Raw genomic sequence first — 24,153 nt, 5'->3', positions numbered from 1 at the left:
CACTGTGCCCTGGCAGGCCCTAAAACACACACGTGTGAAGGAAACTGACTGCTATTATTTCACAGTCAAATTTCAACTTTTTTTATGTACACTACCGTTATACCAGATATGAGTTGCACAGGTCTGACACTGTGCCCTGTTAGGCCCTGAAACGCACACGTTAGAAGGAAACTGACTGCTATTTTTCTACAGACAAATTATTATTTTTTATTTTAATGTACACTACTGTTACACCAGATATGAGTTGCACTGGTGTGACACTTTGCCCTGGCAGGCCCTGAAACGCACAAGTGTGAAGGAAACTGACTGCTGTTATTTCACAGTCAAATTTCTATTTTTTTATTAATGTACACTACTGTTACACCAGATATGAGTTGCACTGGTGCGACACTGTGCCCTGGCAGGACCTGAAACACACATGTGTGAAGGAAACTGACTGCTATTATTTCACATTCAAATTTCTATTTTTTTTTATGTACACTTCTGTTACACCAGATATGAGTTGCACAGGTGTGACACTGTGCCCTGGTAGGCCCTGAAATGCACACGTTAGAAGGAAACTGACTGCTATTATTCCACAGTCAAATTTCTATTTTTTATTTTAATGTGCACTACTGTTACACCAGATATGAGTTGCACTGGTGTGACACGGTGCCCTGGCAGGCTCTGAAACGCACAAGTGTGAAGGAAACTGACTGCTCTTATTTCACAGTCAAATTTCTATTTTTTTCTTAATGTACACTACTGTTACACCAGATATGAGTTGCACTGGTTTGACACTGTGCCCTGGCAGGCCCTGAAACACACACGTGTGAAGGAAACTGACTGCTATTATTTCACAGTCAAATTTCAATTTTTTTTTATGTACACTACTGTTACACCAGATATGAGTTGCACTGGTGTGACACTGTGCCCTGTCATGCCCTGAAACGCACACGTGTGAAGGAAACTGACTGCTATTATTTCACAGTCAAATTTCTATTTTTTTCTTAATGTACACTACTGTTACACCAGATATGAGATGCACTGGTGTGACACTGTGCCCTGGCCGGCCCTGAAACGCACAAGTGTGAAGGAAACTGACTGCTATTATTTCACATTCAAATTTCTTTTTTTTCTTAATGTACACTACTGTTACACCAGATATGAGTTGCACTGGTGTGACACTGTGCCCTGGCAGGCCCTGAAACACACACGTGTGAAGGAAACTGACTGCTATTATTTCATAGTCAAATTTCTATGCTTCTTAATGTACACTACTGTTACACCAGATATGAGTTGCACAGGTGTGACACTGTTCCCTGGCAGGACCTGAAACGCACACGTTAGAAGGAAACTGACTGCTATTATTCCACATTCAAATTTCTATTTTTTATTTTAATGTACCCCACTGTTACACCAGATATGAGTTGCACTGGTGTGAAACAGTGCCCTGGCAGGCCCTGAAATGCACAAGTGTGAAGGAAACTGACTGCTATTATTTCACAGTAAAATTTCTATTTTTTTCTTAATGTACACTATTGTTACACCAGATATGAGTTGCACTGGTGTGACACTGTACCCTGGCAGGCCCTGAAACACACACGTGTGAAGGAAACTGACTGCTATTATTCTACAGTCAAATTTCTATTTTTTTTTTTATGTACACTACCGTTATACCAGATATGAGTTGCACAGGTGTGAGACTGCGCCCTGGTAGGCCCTGAAATGCAGAAGTGTGAGGGAAACTGACTGCTATTATTTCACAGTCAAATTTCTATTTTTTTTTTATGTACACTACTGTTACTCCAGATATGAGTTGCACTGGTGTGACACTGTGCCCTGGCAGGCCCTGAAACGCACAAGTGTGAAGGAAACTGACTGCTGTTATTTCACAGTCAAATTTCAATTTTTTTTTTATGTACACTACTGTTACACCAAATATGAGTTGCACTGGTGTGACACTGTGCCCTCGCAGGCCCTGAAACACACACGTGTGAAGGAAACTGACTGCTATTATTCCACAGTCAAATTTCTATTTTTTATTTTAATGTACACTACTGTTACACCAGATATGAGTTGCACTGGTGTGACACGGTGCCCTGGCAGGCTCTGAAACGCACAAGTGTGAAGTAAACTGACTTCTATTATTTCACAGTCTAATTTCTATTTTTTTCTTAATGTACACTACTGTTACACCAGATATGAGTTGCACTGGTTTGACACTGTGCCCTGGCACGCCCTGAAACACACACGTGTGAAGGAAACTGACTGCTATTATTTCACAGTCAAATTTCTATTTGTTTCTTAATGTACACTACTGTTACACCAGATATGAGTTGCACAGGTGTGACACTGTGCCCTGGTAGGCCCTGAAACGCACACGTTAGAAGGAAAATGACTGCTTTTATTCCACAGTCAAATTTCTATTTTTTATTTTAATGTATACTACTGTTACACCAGATATGAGTTGCACTGGTGTAACACTGTGCCCTGGCAGGCCCTGAAACGCACACGTGTTAAGGAAACTGACTGCTATTATTTCATAGTCAAATTTCTATTCTTCTTAATGTACACTACTGTTACACCAGATATGAGTTGCACAGGTGTGACACTGTTCCCTGACAGGACATGAAACGCACACGTTAGAAGAAAACTGACTGCTATTATTCCACATTCAAATTTCTATTTTTTATTTTAATGTACACTACTGTTACACCAGATATGAGTTGCACTGGTGTGAAACAGTGCCCTGGCAGGCCCTGAAACGCACAAGTGTGAAGGAAACTGACTGCTATTATTTCACAGTCAAATTTCTATTTTTTACTTAATGTACACTATTGTTACGCCAGATATGAGATGCACCGGTGTGACACTGTGCCCTCGTAGGCCCTGAAACGCACACGTTAGAAGGAAACTGACTGCCATTATTCTACAGTCAAATTTCTATTTTTTATTTTAATGTACACTACTGTTACACCAGATATGAGTTGCACTGGTGTGACACTGTGCCCTGGCAGGCCCTGAAACGCACAAGTGTGAAGGAAACTGACTGCTGTTATTTCACTGTCAAATTTCTATTTTTTTTATTAATGTACACTACTGTTACACCAGATATGAGTTGCACTGGTGTGACACTGTGCCCTGGCAGGCCCTGAAACACACACGTGTGAAGGAAACTGACTGCTATTATTTCACATTCAAATTTCTATTTTTTTTTATGTACACTACTGTTACACCAGATATGAGTTGCACAGGTGTGACACTGTGCCCTGGTAGGCCCTGAAACGCACACGTTAGAAGAAAACTGACTGCTATTATTCTACAGTCAAATTTCTATTTTTTATTTTAATGTACACTACTGTTACACCAGATATGAGTTGCACTGGTGTGACACTGTGCCCTGGCAGGCCCTGAAACGCACAAGTGTGAAGGAAACTTACTGCTGCTATTTCACAGTCAAATTTCAATTTTTTTCTTAATGTACAATACTGTTACACCAGATATGAGTTGCACTGGTGTGACACTGTGCCCTGGCAGGCCCTAAAACACACACGTGTGAAGGAAACTGACTGCTATTATTTCACATTCAAATTTCTATTTTTTTCTTAATGTACACTACTGTTACACCAGGTATGAGTTGCACAGGTGTGACACTGTGCCCTGGCAGGCCCTGAAACACACACGTTAGAAGGAAACTGACTGCTATTATTCCACAGTCAAATTTCTATTTTTTTTTTTTTATGTACACTACTGTTACACCAGATATGAGTTGGACTGGTTTGACACGGTGCCCTGGTAGGCACTGAAATGCACAAGTGTGAAGGAAACTGACTGCTATTATTTCACAGTCAAATTTCTATATTTTTTTTTAATGTACACTACTGTTACACCAGATATGAGTTGCACTGGTGTGACACGGTGCCCTGGCAGGCTCTGAAACGCACAAGATGAAGTAAACTGACTGCTATTATTTCACATTCAAATTTCTATTTTTTATTTTAATGTACACTACTGTTACACCAGATATGAGTTGCACTGGTCTGACGCTGTCCCCTGGCAGGCCCTGAAATGCACACGTGTGAAGGAAACTGACTGCTATTATTTCACAGTCAAATTTCTATTTTTGTTTTTTATGTACACTACTGTTACACCAGATATGAGTTGCACTGGTGTGACACTGTGCCCTGGCAGGCCCTGAAATGCAGAAGTGTGAGGGAAACTGACTGCTATTATTTCACAGTCAAATTTCAATTTTTTTCTCAATGTAAACCACTGTAACACCAGATATGAGTTGCACAGGTGTGACACTGTGCCCTGGCAGGCCCTGAAACACACACGTGTGAAGGAAACTGACTGCTATTATTTCACAGTCAAATTTCTATTTTTTTTAATGTACACTACTATTATACCAGATATGAGTTGCACAGGTGTGACACTGTGCCCTGGTAGGCCCTGAAACGCACACGTTAGAAGAAAACTGACTGCTATTATTCTACAGTCAAATTTCTATTTTTTATTTTAATGTACACTACTGTTACACCAGATATGAGTTGCACTGGTGTGACACTGTGCCCTGGCAGGCCCTGAAACGCACAAGTGTGAAGGAAACTGACTGCTGCTATTTCACAGTCAAATTTCTATTTTTTTCTTAATGTACAATACTGTTACACCAGATATGAGTTGCACTGGTGTGACACTGTGCCCTGGCAGGCCCTGAAACACACACGTGTAAAGGAAACTGACTGCTATTATTCCACAGTCAAATTTCTATTTTTTTTTTATGTACACTACTGTTATACCAGATATGAGTTGGACTGGTTTGACACGGTGCCCTGGTAGGCCCTGAAATGCACAAGTGTGAAGGAAACTGACTGCTATTATTTCACAGTCAAATTTCTATTTTTTTCTCAATGTAGACTACTGTTACACCAGATATGAGTTGCACTGGTGTGACACTGTGCCCTGGCAGGCCCTGAAACACACACGTGTGAAAGAAACTGACTGCTGTTATTTCACAGTCAAATTTCTATTTTTTTTTATGTACACTACTGTTACACCAGATATGAGTTGCACAAGTGTGACACTGTGCCCTGGTAGGCCCTGAAATGCACACGTTAGAAGGAAACAGAGTGCTATTATTCCACAGTCAAATTTCTATTTTTTATTTTAATGTACACTACTGTTACACCAGATATGAGTTGCACTGGTGTGACACTGTGCCCTGACAGGCACTGAAATGTACACGTGTGAAGGAAACTGACTGCTATTATTTCACAGTCAAATTTCTATTTTTTTTTTATGTACACTACTGTTACACCAGATATGAGTTGCACTGGTGTGACACTGTGCCCTGGCAGGCCCTGAAATGCAGAAGTGTGAGGGAAACTGACTGCTATTATTTCACAGTCAAATTTCTATTTTTTTCTCAATGTGAACTACTGTTACACCAGATATGAGTTGCACTGGTGTGACACTGTGCCCTGGCAGGCCCTGAAACACACACGTGTGAAGGAAACTGACTGCTATTATTTCACAGTCAAATTTCTATTTTTTTTATGTACACTACCGTTATACCAGATATGAGTTGCACAGGTGTGACACTGTGCCCTGGTAGGCCCTGAAATGCACACGTTAGAAGGAAACTGACTGCTATTATTCCACAGTCAAATTTCTATTTTTTATTTTAATGTGCACTACTGTTACACCAGATATGAGTTGCACTGGTGTGAAACAGTGCCCTGGCAGGCACTGAAACGCACAAGTGTGAAGGAAACTGACAGCTATTATTTCACAGTCAAATCTCTATTTTTTTCTTAATGTACACTACTGTTACACCAGATATGAGTTGCACTGGTGTGACACTGTGCCCTGACAGGCCCTGAAATGCACAAGTGTGAAGGAAACTGACTGCTATTATTTCACAGTCAAATTTCTATTTTTTTTTTATGTACACTACTGTTACACCAGATATGAGTTGCACTGGTGTGACACTGTGCCCTGGCACGGCCTGAAACGCAAAAGTGTGAAGGAAACTGACTGCTGTTATTTCACAGTCAAATTTCTATTTTTTTATTAATGTACACTACTGTTTAACCAGATATGAGTTGCACTGGTGTGACACTGTGCCCTGGCAGGCCCTGAAACACACACGTGTGAAGGAAACTGACTGCTATTATTTCACATTCAAATTTCTATTTTTTTTTAATGTATACTACTGTTACACCAGATATGAGTTGCACAGGTGTGACACTGTGCCCTGGTAGGCCCTGAAATGCACACGTTAGAAGGAAACTGTCTGCTATTATTCCACAGTCAAATTTCTATTTTTTATTTTAATGTACACTACTGTTACACAAGACATGAGTTGCACTGGAGTGAAACAGTGCCCTGGCAGGCCCTGAAACGCACAAGTGTGAAGGAAACTGACTGATATTATTTCACAGTCAAATTTCAATTTTTGTTTTATGTACACTACTGTTACACCAGATATGAGTTGCACTGGTGTGACACTGTGCCCTGACAGGCACTGAAATGTACACGTGTGAAGGAAACTGACTGCTATTATTTCACAGTCAAATTTCTATTTTTTTTTTATGTACACTACTGTTACACCAGATATGAGTTGCACTGGTGTGACACTGTGCCCTGGCAGGCCCTGAAATGCAGAAGTGTGAGGGAAACTGACTGCTATTATTTCACAGTCAAATTTCTATTTTTTTCTCAATGTGAACTACTGTTACACCAGATATGAGTTGCACTGGTGTGACACTGTGCCCTGGCAGGCCCTGAAACACACACGTGTGAAGGAAACTGACTGCTATTATTTCACAGTCAAATTTCTATTTTTTTTATGTACACTACCGTTATACCAGATATGAGTTGCACAGGTGTGACACTGTGCCCTGGTAGGCCCTGAAATGCACACGTTAGAAGGAAACTGACTGCTATTATTCCACAGTCAAATTTCTATTTTTTATTTTAATGTGCACTACTGTTACACCAGATATGAGTTGCACTGGTGTGAAACAGTGCCCTGGCAGGCACTGAAACGCACAAGTGTGAAGGAAACTGACAGCTATTATTTCACAGTCAAATCTCTATTTTTTTCTTAATGTACACTACTGTTACACCAGATATGAGTTGCACTGGTGTGACACTGTGCCCTGACAGGCCCTGAAATGCACAAGTGTGAAGGAAACTGACTGCTATTATTTCACAGTCAAATTTCTATTTTTTTTTTATGTACACTACTGTTACACCAGATATGAGTTGCACTGGTGTGACACTGTGCCCTGGCACGGCCTGAAACGCAAAAGTGTGAAGGAAACTGACTGCTGTTATTTCACAGTCAAATTTCTATTTTTTTATTAATGTACACTACTGTTTAACCAGATATGAGTTGCACTGGTGTGACACTGTGCCCTGGCAGGCCCTGAAACACACACGTGTGAAGGAAACTGACTGCTATTATTTCACATTCAAATTTCTATTTTTTTTTAATGTATACTACTGTTACACCAGATATGAGTTGCACAGGTGTGACACTGTGCCCTGGTAGGCCCTGAAATGCACACGTTAGAAGGAAACTGTCTGCTATTATTCCACAGTCAAATTTCTATTTTTTATTTTAATGTACACTACTGTTACACAACACATGAGTTGCACTGGAGTGAAACAGTGCCCTGGCAGGCCCTGAAACGCACAAGTGTGAAGGAAACTGACTGATATTATTTCCCAGTCAAATTTCAATTTTTGTTTTATGTACACTACTGTTACACCAGATATGAGTTGCACTGGTGTGACACTGTGTCCTGGCAGGCCCTGAAATGCAGAAGTTAGAGGGAAACTGCTATTATTTCACAGTCAAATTTCTATTTTTTTCTCAATGTAGACTACTGTTACACCAGATATGAGTTGCACTGGTGTGACACTGTGCCCTGGCAGGCCCTGAAACACACACGTGTGAAGGAAACAGACTGCTATTATTTCATAGTCAAATTTCTATTCTTCTTAATGTACACTACCGTTATACCAGATATGAGTTGCACAGGTGTGACACTGTGCCCTTGTAGGCCCTGAAACGCACACGTTAGAAGGAAACTGACTGCTATTATTCTACAGTCATATTTCTATTTTTTATTTTAATGTACACTACTGTTACACCAGATATGAGTTGCACTGGTGTGACACTGTGCCCTGGCAGGCCCTGAAATGCACAAGTGTGAAGGAAACTGACTGCTGTTATTTCACAGTCAAATTTCTATTTTTTTTAATAATGTACACTACTGTTACAGCAGATATGAGTTGCACTGGTGTGACACTGTGCCCTGGCAGGCCCTGAAACACACATGTGTGAAGAAAACTGACTGCTATTATTTCATAGTCAAATTTCTATTCTTCTTAATGTACACTACTGTTACAGCAGATATGAGTTGCACTGGTGTGACACCGTGCCCTGGCACGGCCTGAAACGCACAAGTGTGAAGGAAACTGACTGCTGTTATTTCACAGTCAAATTTCTATTTTTTTTTTATGTACACTACTGTTACAGCAGATATGAGTTGCACTGGTGTGACACCGTGCCCTGGCACGGCCTGAAACGCACAAGTGTGAAGGAAACTGACTGCTGTTATTTCACAGTCAAATTTCTATTTTTTTATTAATGTACACTACTGTTAAACCAGATATGAGTTGCACTGGTGTGACACTGTGCCCTGGCAGGCCCTGAAACGCACACGTGTGAAGGAAACTGACTGCTACTATTTCACATTCAAATTTCTATTTTTTTTATGTACACTACTGTTACACCAGATATGAGTTGCACAGGTGTGACACTGTGCCCTGGTAGGCCCTGAAATGCACACGTTAGAAGGAAACTGTCTGCTATTATTCCACAGTCAAATTTCTATTTTTTATTTTAATGTACACTACTGTTGCACAAGATATGAGTTGCACTGGAGTGAAACAGTGCCCTGGCAGGCCCTGAAACGCACAAGTGTGAAGGAAACTGACTGCTATTATTTCACAGTCAAATTTCTATTTTTTTCTTAATGTACACTACTGTTACACCAGATATGAGTTGCACTGGTGTGACACTGTGCCCTGACAGGCCCTGAAATGCTCACATGTAAAGGAAACTGACTGCTATTATTTCACAGTCAAATTTCAATTTTTGTTTTATGTACACTACTGTTACACCAGATATGAGTTGCACTGGTGTGACACTGTGCCCTGGCAGGCCCTAAAACACACACGTGTGAAGGAAACTGACTGCTATTATTTCACAGTCAAATTTCAACTTTTTTTATGTACACTACCGTTATACCAGATATGAGTTGCACAGGTCTGACACTGTGCCCTGTTAGGCCCTGAAACGCACACGTTAGAAGGAAACTGACTGCTATTTTTCTACAGACAAATTATTATTTTTTATTTTAATGTACACTACTGTTACACCAGATATGAGTTGCACTGGTGTGACACTTTGCCCTGGCAGGCCCTGAAACGCACAAGTGTGAAGGAAACTGACTGCTGTTATTTCACAGTCAAATTTCTATTTTTTTATTAATGTACACTACTGTTACACCAGATATGAGTTGCACTGGTTTGACACTGTGCCCTGGCAGGCCCTGAAACACACACGTGTGAAGGAAACTGACTGCTATTATTTCACAGTCAAATTTCAATTTTTTTTTATGTACACTACTGTTACACCAGATATGAGTTGCACTGGTGTGACACTGTGCCCTGTCATGCCCTGAAACGCACACGTGTGAAGGAAACTGACTGCTATTATTTCACAGTCAAATTTCTATTTTTTTCTTAATGTACACTACTGTTACACCAGATATGAGATGCACTGGTGTGACACTGTGCCCTGGCCGGCCCTGAAACGCACAAGTGTGAAGGAAACTGACTGCTATTATTTCACATTCAAATTTCTTTTTTTTCTTAATGTACACTACTGTTACACCAGATATGAGTTGCACTGGTGTGACACTGTGCCCTGGCAGACCCTGAAACACACACGTGTGAAGGAAACTGACTGCTATTATTTCATAGTCAAATTTCTATGCTTCTTAATGTACACTACTGTTACACCAGATATGAGTTGCACAGGTGTGACACTGTTCCCTGGCAGGACCTGAAACGCACACGTTAGAAGGAAACTGACTGCTATTATTCCACATTCAAATTTCTATTTTTTATTTTAATGTACCCCACTGTTACACCAGATATGAGTTGCACTGGTGTGAAACAGTGCCCTGGCAGGCCCTGAAACGCACAAGTGTGAAGGAAACTGACTGCTATTATTTCACAGTAAAATTTCAATTTTTTTCTTAATGTACACTATTGTTACACCAGATATGAGTTGCACTGGTGTGACACTGTACCCTGGCAGGCCCTGAAACACACACGTGTGAAGGAAACTGACTGCTATTATTCTACAGTCAAATTTCTATTTTTTTTTTTATGTACACTACCGTTATACCAGATATGAGTTGCACAGGTGTGAGACTGCGCCCTGGTAGGCCCTGAAATGCAGAAGTGTGAGGGAAACTGACTGCTATTATTTCACAGTCAAATTTCTATTTTTTTTTTATGTACACTACTGTTACTCCAGATATGAGTTGCACTGGTGTGACACTGTGCCCTGGCAGGCCCTGAAACGCACAAGTGTGAAGGAAACTGACTGCTGTTATTTCACAGTCAAATTTCAATTTTTTTTTTATGTACACTACTGTTACACCAAATATGAGTTGCACTGGTGTGACACTGTGCCCTCGCAGGCCCTGAAACACACACGTGTGAAGGAAACTGACTGCTATTATTCCACAGTCAAATTTCTATTTTTTATTTTAATGTACACTACTGTTACACCAGATATGAGTTGCACTGGTGTGACACGGTGCCCTGGCAGGCTCTGAAACGCACAAGTGTGAAGTAAACTGACTTCTATTATTTCACAGTCTAATTTCTATTTTTTTCTTAATGTACACTACTGTTACACCAGATATGAGTTGCACTGGTTTGACACTGTGCCCTGGCACGCCCTGAAACACACACGTGTGAAGGAAACTGACTGCTATTATTTCACAGTCAAATTTCTATTTGTTTCTTAATGTACACTACTGTTACACCAGATATGAGTTGCACAGGTGTGACACTGTGCCCTGGTAGGCCCTGAAACGCACACGTTAGAAGGAAAATGACTGCTTTTATTCCACAGTCAAATTTCTATTTTTTATTTTAATGTATACTACTGTTACACCAGATATGAGTTGCACTGGTGTAACACTGTGCCCTGGCAGGCCCTGAAACGCACACGTGTTAAGGAAACTGACTGCTATTATTTCATAGTCAAATTTCTATTCTTCTTAATGTACACTACTGTTACACCAGATATGAGTTGCACAGGTGTGACACTGTTCCCTGACAGGACATGAAACGCACACGTTAGAAGAAAACTGACTGCTATTATTCCACAGTCAAATTTCTATTTTTTATTTTAATGTACACTACTGTTACACCAGATATGAGTTGCACTGGTGTGAAACAGTGCCCTGGCAGGCCCTGAAACGCACAAGTGTGAAGGAAACTGACTGCTATTATTTCACAGTCAAATTTCTATTTTTTACTTAATGTACACTATTGTTACGCCAGATATGAGATGCACCGGTGTGACACTGTGCCCTCGTAGGCCCTGAAACGCACACGTTAGAAGGAAACTGACTGCCATTATTCTACAGTCAAATTTCTATTTTTTATTTTAATGTACACTACTGTTACACCAGATATGAGTTGCACTGGTGTGACACTGTGCCCTGGCAGGCCCTGAAACGCACAAGTGTGAAGAAAACTGACTGCTGTTATTTCACTGTCAAATTTCTATTTTTTTTATTAATGTACACTACTGTTACACCAGATATGAGTTGCACTGGTGTGACACTGTGCCCTGGCAGGCCCTGAAACACACACGTGTGAAGGAAACTGACTGCTATTATTTCACATTCAAATTTCTATTTTTTTTTTATGTACACTACTGTTACACCAGATATGAGTTGCACAGGTGTGACACTGTGCCCTGGTAGGCCCTGAAACGCACACGTTAGAAGAAAACTGACTGCTATTATTCTACAGTCAAATTTCTATTTTTTTTTTTTATGTACACTACTGTTACACCAGATATGAGTTGGACTGGTTTGACACGGTGCCCTGGTAGGCACTGAAATGCACAAGTGTGAAGGAAACTGACTGCTATTATTTCACAGTCAAATTTCTATATTTTTTTTTAATGTACACTACTGTTACACCAGATATGAGTTGCACTGGTGTGACACGGTGCCCTGGCAGGCTCTGAAACGCACAAGATGAAGTAAACTGACTGCTATTATTTCACATTCAAATTTCTATTTTTTATTTTAATGTACACTACTGTTACACCAGATATGAGTTGCACTGGTGTGACGCTGTCCCCTGGCAGGCCCTGAAATGCACACGTGTGAAGGAAACTGACTGCTATTATTTCACAGTCAAATTTCTATTTTTGTTTTTTATGTACACTACTGTTACACCAGATATGAGTTGCACTGGTGTGACACTGTGCCCTGGCAGGCCCTGAAATGCAGAAGTGTGAGGGAAACTGACTGCTATTATTTCACAGTCAAATTTCAATTTTTTTCTCAATGTAAACCACTGTAACACCAGATATGAGTTGCACAGGTGTGACACTGTGCCCTGGCAGGCCCTGAAACACACACGTGTGAAGGAAACTGACTGCTATTATTTCACAGTCAAATTTCTATTTTTTTTAATGTACACTACTATTATACCAGATATGAGTTGCACAGGTGTGACACTGTGCCCTGGTAGGCCCTGAAACGCACACGTTAGAAGAAAACTGACTGCTATTATTCTACAGTCAAATTTCTATTTTTTATTTTAATGTACACTACTGTTACACCAGATATGAGTTGCACTGGTGTGACACTGTGCCCTGGCAGGCCCTGAAACGCACAAGTGTGAAGGAAACTGACTGCTGCTATTTCACAGTCAAATTTCTATTTTTTTCTTAATGTACAATACTGTTACACCAGATATGAGTTGCACTGGTGTGACACTGTGCCCTGGCAGGCCCTAAAACGCACACGTGTGAAGGAAACTGACTGCTATTATTTCACATTCAAATTTCTATTTTTTTCTTAATGTACACTACTGTTACACCAGGTATGAGTTGCACAGGTGTGACACTGTGCCCTGGCAGGCCCTGAAACACACACGTTAGAAGGAAACTGACTGCTATTATTCCACAGTCAAATTTCTATTTTTTTTTTATGTACACTACTGTTATACCAGATATGAGTTGGACTGGTTTGACACGGTGCCCTGGTAGGCCCTGAAATGCACAAGTGTGAAGGAAACTGACTGCTATTATTTCACAGTCAAATTTCTATTTTTTTCTCAATGTAGACTACTGTTACACCAGATATGAGTTGCACTGGTGTGACACTGTGCCCTGGCAGGCCCTGAAACACACACGTGTGAAAGAAACTGACTGCTGTTATTTCACAGTCAAATTTCTATTTTTTTTTATGTACACTACTGTTACACCAGATATGAGTTGCACAGGTGTGACACTGTGCCCTGGTAGGCCCTGAAATGCACACGTTAGAAGGAAACAGAGTGCTATTATTCCACAGTCAAATTTCTATTTTTTATTTTAATGTACACTACTGTTACACCAGATATGAGTTGCACTGGTGTGACACTGTGCCCTGACAGAAACTGAAATGTACACGTGTGAAGGAAACTGACTGCTATTATTTCACAGTCAAATTTCTATTTTTTTTTTATGTACACTACTGTTACACCAGATATGAGTTGCACTGGTGTGACACTGTGCCCTGGCAGGCCCTGAAATGCAGAAGTGTGAGGGAAACTGACTGCTATTATTTCACAGTCAAATTTCTATTTTTTTCTCAATGTGAACTACTGTTACACCAGATATGAGTTGCACTGGTGTGACACTGTGCCCTGGCAGGCCCTGAAACACACACGTGTAAAGGAAACTGACTGCTATTATTTCACAGTCAAATTTCAAATTTTTATTATGTACACTACTGTTACACCAGATATGAGTTGCACTGGTGTGACACTGTGCCCTGGCACGGCCTGTAACGCACAAGTGTGAAGGAAACTGACTGCTGTTATTTCACAGTCAAATTTCTATTTTTTTATTAACGTACACTACTGTTAAACCAGATATGAGTTGCACTGATGTGACACTGTGCCCTGGCAGGCCCTGAAACACACACGTGTGAAGGAAACTGACTGCTATTATTTCACATTCAAATTTCTATTTTTTTTTATGTACACTACCGTTATACCAGATATGAGTTGCACAGGTGTGACACTGTGCCCTCGTAGGCCCTGAAACGCACACGTTAGAAGGAAACTGACTGCTATTATTCGACAGTCAAATTTCTATTTTTTATTTTAATGTACATTACTGTTACACCAGATATGAGTTGCACTTGTGTGACATTGTGCCCTGGCAGGCACTGAAACGCACAAGTGTGAAGGAAACTGACTGCTGTTATTTCACAGTCAAATTTCTATTTTTTTTATTAATGTACACTACTGTTACACCAGATATGAGTTGCACTGGTGTGACACTGTGCCCTGGCAGGCCCTGAAACACACACGTGTGAAGGAAACTGACTGCTATTATTTCACATTCAAATTTCAATTTTTTTTCTTAATGTACACTTCTGTTACACCAGATATGAGTTGCACAGGTGTGACACTGTGCCCTGGTAGGCCCTGAAATGCACACGTTAGAAGGAAACTGACTGCTATTATTCCACAGTCAAATTTCTATTTTTTATTTTAATGTACACTACTGTTACACCAGATATGAGTTGCACTGGTGTGACACGGTGCCCTGGCAGGCTCTGAAACGCACAAGATGAAGTAAACTGACTGCTATTATTTCACATTCAAATTTCTATTTTTTATTTTAATGTACACTACTGTTACACCAGATATGAGTTGCACTGGTGTGACGCTGTCCCCTGGCAGGCCCTGAAATGCACACGTGTGAAGGAAACTGACTGCTATTATTTCACAGTCAAATTTCTAATTTTTTTTTTATGTACACTACTGTTACACCAGATATGAGTTGCACTGGTGTGACACTGTGCCCTGGCAGGCCCTGAAATGCAGAAGTGTGAGGGAAACTGACTGCTATTATTTCACAGTCAAATTTCTATTTTTTTCTCAATGTGAACTACTGTTACACCAGATATGAGTTGCACTGGTGTGACACTGTGCCCTGGCAGGCCCTGAAACACACACGTGTGAAGGAAACTGACTGCTATTATTTCACAGTCAAATTTCTATTTTTTTTATGTACACTACCGTTATACCAGATATGAGTTGCACAGGTGTGACACTGTGCCCTGGTAGGCCCTGAAATGCACACGTTAGAAGGAAACTGACTGCTATTATTCCACAGTCAAATTTCTATTTTTTATTTTAATGTGCACTACTGTTACACCAGATATGAGTTGCACTGGTGTGAAACAGTGCCCTGGCAGGCACTGAAACGCACAAGTGTGAAGGAAACTGACAGCTATTATTTCACAGTCAAATCTCTATTTTTTTCTTAATGTACACTACTGTTACACCAGATATGAGTTGCACTGGTGTGACACTGTGCCCTGACAGGCCCTGAAATGCACAAGTGTGAAGGAAACTGACTGCTATTATTTCACAGTCAAATTTCTATTTTTTTTTTATGTACACTACTGTTACACCAGATATGAGTTGCACTGGTGTGACACTGTGCCCTGGCACGGCCTGAAACGCAAAAGTGTGAAGGAAACTGACTGCTGTTATTTCACAGTCAAATTTCTATTTTTTTATTAATGTACACTACTGTTTAACCAGATATGAGTTGCACTGGTGTGACACTGTGCCCTGGCAGGCCCTGAAACACACACGTGTGAAGGAAACTGACTGCTATTATTTCACATTCAAATTTCTATTTTTTTTTAATGTATACTACTGTTACACCAGATATGAGTTGCACAGGTGTGACACTGTGCCCTGGTAGGCCCTGAAATGCACACGTTAGAAGGAAACTGTCTGCTATTATTCCACAGTCAAATTTCTATTTTTTATTTTAATGTACACTACTGTTACACAAGACATGAGTTGCACTGGAGTGAAACAGTGCCCTGGCAGGCCCTGAAACGCACAAGTGTGAAGGAAACTGACTGATATTATTTCACAGTCAAATTTCAATTTTTGTTTTATGTACACTACTGTTACACCAGATATGAGTTGCACTGGTGTGACACTGTGTCCTGGCAGGCCCTGAAATGCAGAAGTTAGAGGGAAACTGCTATTATTTCACAGTCAAATTTCTATTTTTTTCTCAATGTAGACTACTGTTACACCAGATATGAGTTGCACTGGTGTGACACTGTGCCCTGGCAGGCCCTGAAACACACACGTGTGAAGGAAACAGACTGCTATTATTTCATAGTCAAATTTCTATTCTTCTTAATGTACACTACCGTTATACCAGATATGAGTTGCACAGGTGTGACACTGTGCCCTTGTAGGCCCTGAAACGCACACGTTAGAAGGAAACTGACTGCTATTATTCTACAGTCATATTTCTATTTTTTATTTTAATGTACACTACTGTTACACCAGATATGAGTTGCACTGGTGTGACACTGTGCCCTGGCAGGCCCTGAAATGCACAAGTGTGAAGGAAACTGACTGCTGTTATTTCACAGTCAAATTTCTATTTTTTTTAATAATGTACACTACTGTTACAGCAGATATGAGTTGCACTGGTGTGACACTGTGCCCTGGCAGGCCCTGAAACACACATGTGTGAAGAAAACTGACTGCTATTATTTCATAGTCAAATTTCTATTCTTCTTAATGTACACTACTGTTACAGCAGATATGAGTTGCACTGGTGTGACACCGTGCCCTGGCACGGCCTGAAACGCACAAGTGTGAAGGAAACTGACTGCTGTTATTTCACAGTCAAATTTCTATTTTTTTTTTATGTACACTACTGTTACAGCAGATATGAGTTGCACTGGTGTGACACCGTGCCCTGGCACGGCCTGAAACGCACAAGTGTGAAGGAAACTGACTGCTGTTATTTCACAGTCAAATTTCTATTTTTTTATTAATGTACACTACTGTTAAACCAGATATGAGTTGCACTGGTGTGACACTGTGCCCTGGCAGGCCCTGAAACGCACACGTGTGAAGGAAACTGACTGCTACTATTTCACATTCAAATTTCTATTTTTTTTATGTACACTACTGTTACACCAGATATGAGTTGCACAGGTGTGACACTGTGCCCTGGTAGGCCCTGAAATGCACACGTTAGAAGGAAACTGTCTGCTATTATTCCACAGTCAAATTTCTATTTTTTATTTTAATGTACACTACTGTTGCACAAGATATGAGTTGCACTGGAGTGAAACAGTGCCCTGGCAGGCCCTGAAACGCACAAGTGTGAAGGAAACTGACTGCTATTATTTCACAGTCAAATTTCTATTTTTTTCTTAATGTACACTACTGTTACACCAGATATGAGTTGCACTGGTGTGACACTGTGCCCTGACAGGCCCTGAAATGCTCACATGTAAAGGAAACTGACTGCTATTATTTCACAGTCAAATTTCAATTTTTGTTTTATGTACACTACTGTTACACCAGATATGAGTTGCACTGGTGTGACACTGTGCCCTGGCAGGCCCTAAAACACACACGTGTGAAGGAAACTGACTGCTATTATTTCACAGTCAAATTTCAACTTTTTTTATGTACACTACCGTTATACCAGATATGAGTTGCACAGGTCTGACACTGTGCCCTGTTAGGCCCTGAAACGCACACGTTAGAAGGAAACTGACTGCTATTTTTCTACAGACAAATTATTATTTTTTATTTTAATGTACACTACTGTTACACCAGATATGAGTTGCACTGGTGTGACACTTTGCCCTGGCAGGCCCTGAAACGCACAAGTGTGAAGGAAACTGACTGCTGTTATTTCACAGTCAAATTTCTATTTTTTTATTAATGTACACTACTGTTACACCAGATATGAGTTGCACTGGTTTGACACTGTGCCCTGGCAGGCCCTGAAACACACACGTGTGAAGGAAACTGACTGCTATTATTTCACAGTCAAATTTCAATTTTTTTTTATGTACACTACTGTTACACCAGATATGAGTTGCACTGGTGTGACACTGTGCCCTGTCATGCCCTGAAACGCACACGTGTGAAGGAAACTGACTGCTATTATTTCACAGTCAAATTTCTATTTTTTTCTTAATGTACACTACTGTTACACCAGATATGAGATGCACTGGTGTGACACTGTGCCCTGGCCGGCCCTGAAACGCACAAGTGTGAAGGAAACTGACTGCTATTATTTCACATTCAAATTTCTTTTTTTTCTTAATGTACACTACTGTTACACCAGATATGAGTTGCACTGGTGTGACACTGTGCCCTGGCAGACCCTGAAACACACACGTGTGAAGGAAACTGACTGCTATTATTTCATAGTCAAATTTCTATGCTTCTTAATGTACACTACTGTTACACCAGATATGAGTTGCACAGGTGTGACACTGTTCCCTGGCAGGACCTGAAACGCACACGTTAGAAGGAAACTGACTGCTATTATTCCACATTCAAATTTCTATTTTTTATTTTAATGTACCCCACTGTTACACCAGATATGAGTTGCACTGGTGTGAAACAGTGCCCTGGCAGGCCCTGAAACGCACAAGTGTGAAGGAAACTGACTGCTATTATTTCACAGTAAAATTTCTATTTTTTTCTTAATGTACACTATTGTTACACCAGATATGAGTTGCACTGGTGTGACACTGTACCCTGGCAGGCCCTGAAACACACACGTGTGAAGGAAACTGACTGCTATTATTCTACAGTCAAATTTCTATTTTTTTTTTTATGTACACTACCGTTATACCAGATATGAGTTGCACAGGTGTGAGACTGCGCCCTGGTAGGCCCTGAAATGCAGAAGTGTGAGGGAAACTGACTGCTATTATTTCACAGTCAAATTTCTATTTTTTTTTTATGTACACTACTGTTACTCCAGATATGAGTTGCACTGGTGTGACACTGTGCCCTGGCAGGCCCTGAAACGCACAAGTGTGAAGGAAACTGACTGCTGTTATTTCACAGTCAAATTTCAATTTTTTTTTTATGTACACTACTGTTACACCAAATATGAGTTGCACTGGTGTGACACTGTGCCCTCGCAGGCCCTGAAACACACACGTGTGAAGGAAACTGACTGCTATTATTCCACAGTCAAATTTCTATTTTTTATTTTAATGTACACTACTGTTACACCAGATATGAGTTGCACTGGTGTGACACGGTGCCCTGGCAGGCTCTGAAACGCACAAGTGTGAAGTAAACTGACTTCTATTATTTCACAGTCTAATTTCTATTTTTTTCTTAATGTACACTACTGTTACACCAGATATGAGTTGCACTGGTTTGACACTGTGCCCTGGCACGCCCTGAAACACACACGTGTGAAGGAAACTGACTGCTATTATTTCACAGTCAAATTTCTATTTGTTTCTTAATGTACACTACTGTTACACCAGATATGAGTTGCACAGGTGTGACACTGTGCCCTGGTAGGCCCTGAAACGCACACGTTAGAAGGAAAATGACTGCTTTTATTCCACAGTCAAATTTCTATTTTTTATTTTAATGTATACTACTGTTACACCAGATATGAGTTGCACTGGTGTAACACTGTGCCCTGGCAGGCCCTGAAACGCACACGTGTTAAGGAAACTGACTGCTATTATTTCATAGTCAAATTTCTATTCTTCTTAATGTACACTACTGTTACACCAGATATGAGTTGCACAGGTGTGACACTGTTCCCTGACAGGACATGAAACGCACACGTTAGAAGAAAACTGACTGCTATTATTCCACATTCAAATTTCTATTTTTTATTTTAATGTACACTACTGTTACACCAGATATGAGTTGCACTGGTGTGAAACAGTGCCCTGGCAGGCCCTGAAACGCACAAGTGTGAAGGAAACTGACTGCTATTATTTCACAGTCAAATTTCTATTTTTTACTTAATGTACACTATTGTTACGCCAGATATGAGATGCACCGGTGTGACACTGTGCCCTCGTAGGCCCTGAAACGCACACGTTAGAAGGAAACTGACTGCCATTATTCTACAGTCAAATTTCTATTTTTTATTTTAATGTACACTACTGTTACACCAGATATGAGTTGCACTGGTGTGACACTGTGCCCTGGCAGGCCCTGAAACGCACAAGTGTGAAGAAAACTGACTGCTGTTATTTCACTGTCAAATTTCTATTTTTTTTATTAATGTACACTACTGTTACACCAGATATGAGTTGCACTGGTGTGACACTGTGCCCTGGCAGGCCCTGAAACACACACGTGTGAAGGAAACTGACTGCTATTATTTCACATTCAAATTTCTATTTTTTTTTATGTACACTACTGTTACACCAGATATGAGTTGCACAGGTGTGACACTGTGCCCTGGTAGGCCCTGAAACGCACACGTTAGAAGAAAACTGACTGCTATTATTCTACAGTCAAATTTCTATTTTTTATTTTAATGTACACTACTGTTACACCAGATATGAGTTGCACTGGTGTGACACTGTGCCCTGGCAGGCCCTGAAACGCACAAGTGTGAAGGAAACTTACTGCTGCTATTTCACAGTCAAATTTCAATTTTTTTCTTAATGTACAATACTGTTACACCAGATATGAGTTGCACTGGTGTGACACTGTGCCCTGGCAGGCCCTAAAACACACACGTGTGAAGGAAACTGACTGCTATTATTTCACATTCAAATTTCTATTTTTTTCTTAATGTACACTACTGTTACACCAGGTATGAGTTGCACAGGTGTGACACTGTGCCCTGGCAGGCCCTGAAACACACACGTTAGAAGGAAACTGACTGCTATTATTCCACAGTCAAATTTCTATTTTTTTTTTTTTATGTACACTACTGTTACACCAGATATGAGTTGGACTGGTTTGACACGGTGCCCTGGTAGGCACTGAAATGCACAAGTGTGAAGGAAACTGACTGCTATTATTTCACAGTCAAATTTCTATATTTTTTTTTAATGTACACTACTGTTACACCAGATATGAGTTGCACTGGTGTGACACGGTGCCCTGGCAGGCTCTGAAACGCACAAGATGAAGTAAACTGACTGCTATTATTTCACATTCAAATTTCTATTTTTTATTTTAATGTACACTACTGTTACACCAGATATGAGTTGCACTGGTGTGACGCTGTCCCCTGGCAGGCCCTGAAATGCACACGTGTGAAGGAAACTGACTGCTATTATTTCACAGTCAAATTTCTATTTTTGTTTTTTATGTACACTACTGTTACACCAGATATGAGTTGCACTGGTGTGACACTGTGCCCTGGCAGGCCCTGAAATGCAGAAGTGTGAGGGAAACTGACTGCTATTATTTCACAGTCAAATTTCAATTTTTTTCTCAATGTAAACCACTGTAACACCAGATATGAGTTGCACAGGTGTGACACTGTGCCCTGGCAGGCCCTGAAACACACACGTGTGAAGGAAACTGACTGCTATTATTTCACAGTCAAATTTCTATTTTTTTTAATGTACACTACTATTATACCAGATATGAGTTGCACAGGTGTGACACTGTGCCCTGGTAGGCCCTGAAACGCACACGTTAGAAGAAAACTGACTGCTATTATTCTACAGTCAAATTTCTATTTTTTATTTTAATGTACACTACTGTTACACCAGATATGAGTTGCACTGGTGTGACACTGTGCCCTGGCAGGCCCTGAAACGCACAAGTGTGAAGGAAACTGACTGCTGCTATTTCACAGTCAAATTTCTATTTTTTTCTTAATGTACAATACTGTTACACCAGATATGAGTTGCACTGGTGTGACACTGTGCCCTGGCAGGCCCTAAAACGCACACGTGTGAAGGAAACTGACTGCTATTATTTCACATTCAAATTTCTATTTTTTTCTTAATGTACACTACTGTTACACCAGGTATGAGTTGCACAGGTGTGACACTGTGCCCTGGCAGGCCCTGAAACACACACGTTAGAAGGAAACTGACTGCTATTATTCCACAGTCAAATTTCTATTTTTTTTTTATGTACACTACTGTTATACCAGATATGAGTTGGACTGGTTTGACACGGTGCCCTGGTAGGCCCTGAAATGCACAAGTGTGAAGGAAACTGACTGCTATTATTTCACAGTCAAATTTCTATTTTTTTCTCAATGTAGACTACTGTTACACCAGATATGAGTTGCACTGGTGTGACACTGTGCCCTGGCAGGCCCTGAAACACACACGTGTGAAAGAAACTGACTGCTGTTATTTCACAGTCAAATTTCTATTTTTTTTTATGTACACTACTGTTACACCAGATATGAGTTGCACAGGTGTGACACTGTGCCCTGGTAGGCCCTGAAATGCACACGTTAGAAGGAAACAGAGTGCTATTATTCCACAGTCAAATTTCTATTTTTTATTTTAATGTACACTACTGTTACACCAGATATGAGTTGCACTGGTGTGACACTGTGCCCTGACAGGCACTGAAATGTACACGTGTGAAGGAAACTGACTGCTATTATTTCACAGTCAAATTTCTATTTTTTTTTTATGTACACTACTGTTACACCAGATATGAGTTGCACTGGTGTGACACTGTGCCCTGGCAGGCCCTGAAATGCAGAAGTGTGAGGGAAACTGACTGCTATTATTTCACAGTCAAATTTCTATTTTTTTCTCAATGTGAACTACTGTTACACCAGATATGAGTTGCACTGGTGTGACACTGTGCCCTGGCAGGCCCTGAAACACACACGTGTGAAGGAAACTGACTGCTATTATTTCACAGTCAAATTTCTATTTTTTTTATGTACACTACCGTTATACCAGATATGAGTTGCACAGGTGTGACACTGTGCCCTGGTAGGCCCTGAAATGCACACGTTAGAAGGAAACTGACTGCTATTATTCCACAGTCAAATTTCTATTTTTTATTTTAATGTGCACTACTGTTACACCAGATATGAGTTGCACTGGTGTGAAACAGTGCCCTGGCAGGCACTGAAACGCACAAGTGTGAAGGAAACTGACAGCTATTATTTCACAGTCAAATCTCTATTTTTTTCTTAATGTACACTACTGTTACACCAGATATGAGTTGCACTGGTGTGACACTGTGCCCTGACAGGCCCTGAAATGCACAAGTGTGAAGGAAACTGACTGCTATTATTTCACAGTCAAATTTCTATTTTTTTCTTATGTACACTACTGTTACACCAGATATGAGTTGCACTGGTGTGACACTGTGCCCTGGCACGGCCTGAAACGCAAAAGTGTGAAGGAAACTGACTGCTGTTATTTCACAGTCAAATTTCTATTTTTTTATAAATGTACACTACTGTTTAACCAGATATGAGTTGCACTGGTGTGACACTGTGCCCTGGCAGGCCCTGAAACACACACGTGTGAAGGAAACTGACTGCTATTATTTCACATTCAAATTTCTATTTTTTTTTTATGTATACTACTGTTACACCAGATATGAGTTGCACAGGTGTGACACTGTGCCCTGGTAGGCCCTGAAATGCACACGTTAGAAGGAAACTGTCTGCTATTATTCCACAGTCAAATTTCTATTTTTTATTTTAATGTACACTACTGTTACACAAGACATGAGTTGCACTGGAGTGAAACAGTGCCCTGGCAGGCCCTGAAACGCACAAGTGTGAAGGAAACTGACTGATATTATTTCACAGTCAAATTTCAATTTTTGTTTTATGTACACTACTGTTACACCAGATATGAGTTGCACTGGTGTGACACTGTGTCCTGGCAGGCCCTGAAATGCAGAAGTTAGAGGGAAACTGCTATTATTTCACAGTCAAATTTCTATTTTTTTCTCAATGTAGACTACTGTTACACCAGATATGAGTTGCACTGGTGTGACACTGTGCCCTGGCAGGCCCTGAAACACACACGT

Source organism: Hyla sarda, chromosome 3 (assembly GCF_029499605.1).
Source record: "Hyla sarda isolate aHylSar1 chromosome 3, aHylSar1.hap1, whole genome shotgun sequence".
Lineage (NCBI taxonomy): Eukaryota > Metazoa > Chordata > Amphibia > Anura > Hylidae > Hyla > Hyla sarda.
This window is presented reverse-complemented; position numbering follows the sequence as displayed.